We start from the raw sequence: 9,605 nt of genomic DNA, 5'->3' as shown, positions 1-9,605 counted from the left end.
ATCATTAAGTCAAAAAGATATGCATTATTGCCTTTAATAACTCAAAATTGAGTTGGAGTAACAATTTCTGACTATGAAGACATTTGAAAGCACGTATGACTTCCCTTATCTCATATAAAGCAGTTCATAACTTCTCATGATAGATTTAATTGTTCATGCTCATTAATTTTTGACTCAGTGTCCTTTCATTTTTGTATCTGAAGGTCTTGATGTTCTAAATGACACTTAGAAGTGAAAATACACAACGAAAATTTGTTCTGTACAAGAATTAAATGAGCATTTTTCTCCCCAGAACAAATGTAACAACGTGTATTTCTCCATGCAACTGCCAGACTGAATCATGACATGGTTAATTCATTCTTTTCAGCTGTCTTCACAACGGAGCCACAAGCTCTGTTGTTTCTGAACTGGAATTTTTTACCTATTAAAGTCTGCTGGTTCGGGTAACTCACATAAAAGCTGTCTGTTTACTGACCTAGTTAAATGACATGCTTGCCTTGGTAGAAACAAATGATAATCCCTCTTCCACTCACTGAAACACACACCTTAACAAATCTGTCAGTCACTCGACCTGAAGGACTCTATATTGTCCTTTATGCCTGTCTAGAAAAAAGCAGTACCACAAATAAGGAAATCTCTTTTTTCAGGTGTAGGACATCTTGCCAATTCCAGTATTGTCAAGAATTAGGGAGATAAATTACCTGATTTAAAAGTCAAAAACAAAATTTTAAAGTTTAAGAGGGAAAAAAAAGATTTAACTGATAGACATTTAAAAATCTGCCTGCAGTCTAGCTAGTACTTTTATAGGCATTCTGAGTAATTGTTTTGTTCCACATTTCTTAAGGGGAAATGTATTTTCAACAGCGTAATTCCACAATTTCATCCTGTTTTTTAGAAAACGAACAGCAATGTTCTCATTGTGATGTCGATTGCTTTAAAAGGCCAGGACTCATCGGTTCTAATGAGTGCTCTGTAACTCAAATCTCACACACTGAGCACAGGACATAATTGTACTTAAAGTGCTCCCTTGCATTTCTTCAAAATGATCAGTTTCCTTCCACTTATCTGTGAATGAAAAATTACACTCTGTATTTTTCTGCAGTCATTTGAATTTCACAAAATAGTTTAGAATTTTTTTCTCTTTTCCTCTATTTATCTCCCACACTTTAGCTGTTTTCCATAATTTTAAACCATTCATAACTATGATAAGATTCTCCAGAATGTGTCTGTGCTACGATGAAAACAAGTGTCACAGACAGTGCTTTAATGTATCTAAAGTTTACTGTTCACTAGTATGTGAGTAAACAGCATGGCAACTAAAAGGAATTAAACACTTATTAAAAAAATAAATGATCATCATTCTTTCTTCTGATTTGACCAAATGGTTTGAAAATGCTTTAAGTCCAATATAACTATAGATCTTCTTTTAATTAAAAACAAAAGAGATTTGACCATACAGATACCCATCTTTGGGGTTTGGCCATTTGCTATTAAAATATTAAAATGCATAGGAAGGAAGCTTAAATCATCTCTGGATACGGATTTACTTGTTTTTTATAGTTCAACTCAGAATAATTGTTTTGATCTAAATTTTTTCTACTTGCAATAGTGAAATTTTCCAAATGGAATGTTTCACAGAGATTCCATAAAGTGATCTAATTCTGAATAATATAGCTATGATTTTTAAAACATAGCAGATTATGTCTCTAAAAATGTCTATATTATTGTCATCTTGCAAAAAAAAATTATAGCTGCACAAATTAAAAGATGCTAAAATATTTATATCATTAATATTATTTTGTAAGCCACCATTCTTAAAATTGTCTTTTATAGGTTATTTTTTCACTTTTAAAATATATTGTCATAAGTAAACGTGGCAATTCAGAGATATAACTGAGCCAGACATATTAGAGTTATTCAGTAATGTAGTTGCTCTTGTTCTGACAAGTCCATGGAGTTTTTAGTGATTTTCAGTACAAAAGGTCAACAATTGACATGTACTTGCAAAGAATTTCATTCAACACAATAGTTCCTCTCTTATATGGTAACTTTCAAACCAATGCAGTAAAACAAAGGACACTGAACACTTTACTAAATCTTAAAGTTACTCTTGAATTTTTCTCTGAAAATTCAATGGCAATTGAAAATAGAAATGGCAAAGTTTCTTCTTTTATTCTCTTTTTAAATTTTGTAGGTCTGATTGTGAATAATGGTCATATACATTGCATGCTAGGGTCTAGTTGCTTAAATAGATCTCTTTCATTCCCTATACCTTTGAAGCACAAAAGGTAACACAGTATCTCCAAGTTTCAATTAATCTACCACTAAGTATATTTTTCTCATAGAGAGAAAATGGTTGTTGGAGTAAGTACTTCTAGATTTTTTATTAATTTTTAGATTTGTACTTATTTAACCCTGACAGGGCTTCCCAAGAATTAATGAACCATATTTTTGCAATGGAGCATGGAAATCTGAAATTTTAACATCATCCCCAGGTCAATCTCATGTGTAATAAAGTTTGAGTACTACTATTTCGAAGAGTGGGGCTGATTAAGAAGAAACAGTATTACCACACCAAAAGTTTTGCTATCATTTCCCTTAAAAGCTAGCTGTTTGCTATCAGAAAAGGAAACTGGATATTTGGTCAATGAGAAAAAAGGAGGTATTTTTCAGTGTATAGCTTTGAATTTCCTACCACGTGCGTGTTATTAATTCTAAAAAACACATCTTTTTCTTTTCATTTGAGACAGAGGCATAAATGTGCCATTTAGAACTGTCTGTAGTGAATTGTCAAAGCTTAATTTCAGTCTCTTTTTTATTACTGCAAGAGCCCTTACTCTGACTTTGGCACATTTTCAATTCTAGCCCAAAGTTTGCCCTTCCTTGAATACTATTTATTCCGATAAACCTGTTTTTTTTCTGAGAAGAATGGGAACAAATGATATGAGCTCCTTCATTACAATGCCCCTTATCTTAAATAAGTCTATCTCTTCATTCACTTTTTTTGATACCCTTTCTAAGAAAGAAGGATCTTTCCTCCTGTTTCCAAACTTATATTTATTCCATCTCTCTTAATTTTTCTTTTTCACTCCATCATGATCAATGGTTGAAATAAATTTCCTCTGATGCAATTATTTGCTTGAGCTTAATATTTTTTTTCTTCTTTGCTTTCTTTCAGAGAAAAGCATTCTAACTGGACTAGTTTTAGAGGAGTAATTTTGCATACCCCTTTGCACCATTCATTTCCACTTCTTTTTTGAAATTGCTTTGTCATAGGTCAGTGATTACTTCCTTGTGATCAGATTTAACAGCTATTCTCAGGGGCCATCCTCATGAACTCCTTTGTAGTAAATGGCAGTGCCATTTACCTCCTCTTAAAATTCACTCTACTTTTGCCTTTTACAAGCCACAGTGCTATGGTTTCTTTTATAACTCTCTAAACATTCTTCCTTTGTATCTTTTTGTCTTTCCTTCACCTTCTCTTATTGGAGACTGGATAGTATAATGGTTAAGAACAAAGATTCAAGAATCTAGCTGTTTTGATATGGTTCACATGACATCCACCTAATCCAATGTAATATGAAACCAATTACTTAATTTCAATTTCTTCATCTGTTAAAAAATGTTGATTTTAAAATAGTTCTAATATCAAAAATCTGTGGTGGGACTTTAATTGATTAAGTAGAACAGTATTTAGCATTAAAAAGCTATAATCATTAAATCTAAATATTGATTTTCAAAAAAATTATTATCAAATCTATTTCTTTATTTTCATCCTGATTTTTGAACTTCAGGGTGCATCTGAATTTGTAATTCTCAGTTTCTTACTGGAAATTCCATATTGTAATTCTACATCTGTTTATGAGATCACCATGTTACCCTATATGGAAATATAAATGTTATCCTTGAACCCCTCTACTCCATCCCATCTGTTCAATGACTCTATATCATGCTTTTCTCTCTCATTATCACAACCCACTTCAGACCTTTATTATATTAACTTTACCCTAATGACCGAATCTCGCACAAAACAACTCTGATTTCCTGCTTTAAAATATACACTGATTGTGTAACGCTACAATTCCTTGCCCTGATTTTCAAGAGTCTCTCTGAGTTGGCCCTGAATATCATTCCCATTCCTGCATTTTACAACTCCCTTAATTGTACTAGTGAAACTTCAATCCATCACTATATTCATCTTGAGCTTTCCAGTGTATGCCACTTCCCCATACCATAAAATCTCCACCAGCAAAAATGCCATATAGCTGTCGAACTCCTACTCCAGTTCCTAAATTATTGTATGAAAATAAAATTCTTTATTTCAAAACGATCCACTGTTTAAATCCCAAAACCTTTAGTTAATTTCAAATGGAGTTTATTATTTTATCTTGTGTCAGAATTATTTTTGTACATACTTTCTCTCTACTATAGGGATCATGTATTATTTTTATCAGGAAAGAACTGGTCTACTTTTCAAATAGTAGTAAAGGAAACTGTCATAAGTAGAAAGAACATCTCAATTTGCATTTGAGTTCTGTCACTTACTAACAGTATGAGCTGAGTGAAAGTCCCTAAATCTTTCTGAATCGATTCTCCATCCAAAAATTTGGCATAAAAGACACTTTAAAGTTAGTTGTAGTGATAGGATATTTTACTAGTCTAGTTCTCTGTAACCTTTAAGAAATGTATATAGAATAATAAGTACAAAAACTTATTTTATTAGTGAATATAATATTTCTAAATATGAGGAATATTATATAAGGTCTCTTAATAGTGACTACATGTCTAGGAAACCAAATCCCCATTTGGTATCCATTTACGGGCATCCAATAGATTGAACATAATGAAAAACAAGAAATTGGAGGGACGATGTTTTAGCTTCCTAGGCTGCGTAAGCAAATACCATGGAATGGGTTGCATTAAATAATGAGAATTTATTTGCTCACTGTTTTGAGGTTGGGAAAATGTCCAAATCAAGGCATCATCAAGATGATACTTTCTCACCATAGATTGTAGTGTTCTGGGATTGGTTGCTGGTGATCCTTGCCCTTGGCTCCTGTGTCCCACGGTAAGGCACGTGTCAGCATCTCCTTGTCTCTTCCTTCTCTTCCAGGTTCTGTGGATATCCATTCTCTTGCTTCCTATGCCGTTTTCTCTCTCTGTCTCAATTTCATTTCTAATTATAAAGGACTCCATTAATAGGATTAAGACCCATCTTAACTGATGTGGATCATAACTAACTGAAATAACCTCATTAAAAGGTTCTACTTAACATGGTTTCACACCCACAGGAATGGATTAGATTTAAGAATATGGTTTGTGTGAGGAGGTTTGTACATACAGCTTCACATCATGACAGATGTCAATGGGTCTCTGTCAGGATTGCAAAGTATGAGAAGAAAAATGGAGCCTAATACTCTGCAAAACAACTACATTACTTAATTCTTGGGAACAGAGCTACTCTTTGAGTATGGTCAGGTCTCAGCCAAGAGCGAGGAAGAAACAGGTCAAAAGTGATAGAAGAAAGATACACAAGCAAAGCAGGTTTGCTGCACTCAGGCTGACAATATCCTAGTCAGTTGATATATAAATTGTTTACACTTACATTTTATGTCTGAGGTCTGAATATACTTAATAATAGCCTACTTACCCATTCTCATTTTCAAGAAAATGAGTATTAACAGTGGTGTTAGCATAGCAGATTTTGCATTTCCTTTTCTGTTTCCTGTCTAGCAATTTGATTGGTTCACCATCCTGCCTTTAACAATTTCTAGAACTGTCATGCAACATGATAGCAACATATACACTATGATCTTGCAAGACATAAGGAGCTTGCCTTCTTTGTTTGTTTATTTATTTATAGCAAAGAAGCCCTGAATATAAATGGAGCTCTATTTCTAAATACACCTAGGATTTAGAAATATCATTAACTATTGCACTCTCATGCAGTGGCCTTCACAAGGTGGGAGTAACTCAATATTTTGTTTTTGAAAATGAGGAGGTGTGGGAAGCAGGCGATCAGCTGAAGGAGCCCAGTTTGCCATTTCCTCAGCCAGGCATCCAAAACTAACCCTCTGATTACTAGAATGAAGTTTTGACTTCATCATTATAGACTCATGCCTCATATTCTCACTCACTCTTCTGCCCCAATACATCCACTCTAAAGTCTTCATCTCCCATTTGAAATTAGGAAATGTCTAATATTCTGACCCTCACCTCAGATGCCTATTTTTCCTTATCCTAACTTAACGTTTCACAAACCGTCTAAGGATAGAAACCACCCAAGACAATTAGCAAAAATACAGACTTCTAAGCTTATAGATTCAGAACTTCACGGAATTATGTCCAGAATAGTAATAAGTACTCCTGATGATTTTTTTATTATATGCTGAATACCTGGTGATTTTGTTTATTCCTTTAAGTATCCTTAAAATATGCCTTACAATATTCTTCATTCAATGCTTCAAATTATTAGTGCAACATACATGTGAATGACACTGGGCTTCTCTGTTCTTCAATCAACAATGACTATTTCCTCTCTCCCACCTCCACCATGTATTCCTTGTAAATTGTCATCACCAAAAATTGTAGAACCTCTGAAATCACAAATTCATTCCTTCTATTAAAACCACTCATCTCTCCCAACATTTCTCCTCCTAAAGAGGTCTTGAAGTAACAGGTTTTCAGTTCTAATAGAAGAAAGAGAATCTATTGACCCTGATCTCATATTCCTTGCTTACCTGGACAATCCCATCTTTGCTTTTTTCTTAATCCAAAGCAAATCCTGTAGCTCATCATTACAATCACAGCCTTAAAAATACCCTTAATTCTCAAGTTCCTTTCTCCTCAGATATATTTATCTGGCAGAATTCCAACCACGGATAAACCTAAACATCAGTCTTGTCTATGTTTTACTAATATAATGGAATATTCCTGGAGATAATCTCACATCCTGGGAATGACAGTGTACTACTGTGGATTCATGAGTACTAACCTCATGTGTGCACTTAACAAACATCACTTGCTTACTCTCCACAATTATTATACTACACATTTCCTCTTTTCTCAAACATCCCATCCCTTTATTCTCTGCTGATGACTATAACTTTCATGTCATTGACATAGTAAAAAAATCAGGACACATAAATACCCTTACTTTCCTTTAATGGAAATGCTTAATAAATTTGCTTGGGAACCAATTTTTCTGCTTCACATCTATAAAAGTAAAAGAAGAGTTCCACCTCTAATCAAAATTTAATTCCTCCACAGAAGCTGGAGATCACATTTAAATGACTTGAAATCTCCTTCTTTTTCCTACATTATCTATATCTCATTCTCAGTAGAATCATAACCATTAGCAATTAATGACCCTTTAAAATATTACTGATCTTAAAGGAAAACCTGCCCTTGATTCTTGTGCCTACTCAAGCACTGATTCATCTTTTGCTCTTATCTTCATAGAAAATATTTTAAAGAATTTACTTCCTTGTTTTGTTTCCACTCCCTCACCTATCGTTTCTTTTCTGTCTTTTTTATATTTTATTTTTTTTTTGGCAGTTTCCAAGTAATTTTATTCAGAATTTTGTTGTGTTTCCTGAATCAATAAATACAAACCAATGTAAAAATTGCTACCATGTTCTCTCCCCTGCTCCTCCTACCTGGGAACAATCCCCTGGGGCACCTTACTCATCAGGGGTTTTCCCCTCCTGATTTGGTTCAGCAAATGTGGTTGAGTGACACATAGCCTCCTGAATCATTTTATGAAGATTTTGGCTGGGGTGGGGGGAGAGTCCCTGGGGTATGGAGGTGACTAGGTTAGGGAAATGGGTTAGTGTTTTTTCGGGAGAAGAGCCTGGGGCAAGAGGCTACCCCAAAGAAAAGGGTGTCTAAAATGTTCATGGTTCCTTCTTTTGCCTCAAAAAGTGACATTTATTCAAAGTAAAAAAAAAGGAAAAAAATGACAAGATGTCCATCCCTTGGCTCCCTTCCCTCCCCCCTCCTGCTCCTCCTCAGCTCCCCAGGAATGACCCCTGGTTGGGGTCCCTTGGATGAGGTCAGCAACATTGAGAGGCATCTCCTCAATGGAGGTTTTGTAGGAGGTCTCAATATCTCGAAGAGTCTTCTTGTCTTCTTCTGTCACCATGTTAATACCCACATCCTTAAGGCCAAAATGTCCACCACAACCTATTCTGTGGATATAGTTTTCCCTGTTGGTGGTAAGGTCATAGTTTATGACTAAAGAAACCTGTTGCACATCAATGCCTCTGGTCTGTGTCAAGAAAGATGATAACTTCAGCATGTAGATGAGAGAAGCTACAGTCTATCCAAATGGGACTTAGGTATGTAGGCAGCCAAAGGAAGGCAAAAAGAAAATCATCCCCTCTCTCCGGAAAACCTTGGGCTTGCCAGATTTTATTCCAAGTTGCTAGTTTTCTGAGAGGGGCATTAGGTGCCCCTTGGAGAAGGAACCACCTTGAACTATCATTTCTTTTCAACCCTCACCAGTCTGGTGCCCCTCTCCTCCACCCCATTCCCCTCTGTGCTTGGAAATCCAATGGCCACATCTCAATCCTCAAATAACTTCCTTTAAGTGCATTTGATTTGGTTGATACCTCCCTCCCAGAAATGTTTACTCTCAATCTCTACTGCACCCTGTCTATGTTCTGGTTTTTCCTCTGATTCTTTGAGAATTTACTTCATTTCCTTTTCCTTTTAAAATCCCAATCAGTCTTCTAAGAATTGAGTTTCTTCAGGAATCTGCTTTTAGACTGTCACTTTTTCATTACTCTCTACTGATGTGGTCCCTTTCACATACATCACGTAAATGGCATTTATATGCAGATTGCCAAAGTATTATATTCACTTACCTACCTAATGTCTTTCCATGATTATTTAGTAGGCATCTAAAATAAAACATATCTAAAACTTAACTCTTGGTTTTCCCTGAAATTCATTACTTCAGTAGTTTACTCTCTTAAATAAAAATAATTATTTCATTAATTAAACTTAAATATACACCTATATTTTCAATCCAAAATCTTTAAGTCTCCTTTAATTAATGTTTCTCCTTTATCCATATTCTCTACCTTCCTCAATAAGGTCTACAGATGCCAGCCGTCAGATAATATCATAAATCAATCTGTTTTTCTCCAGCTGCACTGACTCCACTCTAACCAAGCCAGGTATCATGATTAGACATCTCTTTTAGCTTCCTGAATGATCCACGTCTGTCATTCTTTACTCCCTCAAGTCCATTCTCCACCTAACAACCAGAATTTTCTTTTGAAAAAATAAAGAGGCCCATGTTATTCTTCTCTTCAGTATTCATCAAAGGATTTCCATTAAAAATAAAGATAACTCCCCCTTTTTTGTGGGTTATAAACCCTACATAAGCTAGCTTTTGTCCATCCCTAGAAGTGCCATATTAAATGAATCTCCCATTCACTCATGCTTTAGTACAAATGTTGTAAATAGAGCCCTATGGATTTCAGAAGACAATTCTCGATGGGATTCATGTTTCTACACATCTTACAAGCAGAGGCACTGGACTTACTTTATTCTAGGTAAATTTGTCAAGGATGTTTGAACATCTTTGCTCCATACAA

At 34.9% G+C, this 9,605-nt stretch overlaps 1 non-coding gene across 1 annotated transcript; it reads right to left on the bottom strand.

Annotated features, from left to right (window-relative positions):
* Nucleotides 1-8,339: 8,339 nt before the first annotated feature.
* LOC111766216 (small nucleolar RNA SNORA67) lies at nt 8,340-8,479 on the bottom strand. The gene has a single exon (XR_002798316.1). It is a non-coding gene; the product is annotated as a small nucleolar RNA SNORA67 (small nucleolar RNA).
* Between the last annotated feature and the right edge of the window lie 1,126 nt (nt 8,480-9,605).

The sequence above is a fragment of the Dasypus novemcinctus genome, chromosome 15, assembly GCF_030445035.2.
Source record: "Dasypus novemcinctus isolate mDasNov1 chromosome 15, mDasNov1.1.hap2, whole genome shotgun sequence".
Taxonomy (NCBI): Eukaryota; Metazoa; Chordata; class Mammalia; order Cingulata; family Dasypodidae; genus Dasypus; species Dasypus novemcinctus.
This window is presented reverse-complemented; position numbering and strand designations above follow the sequence as displayed.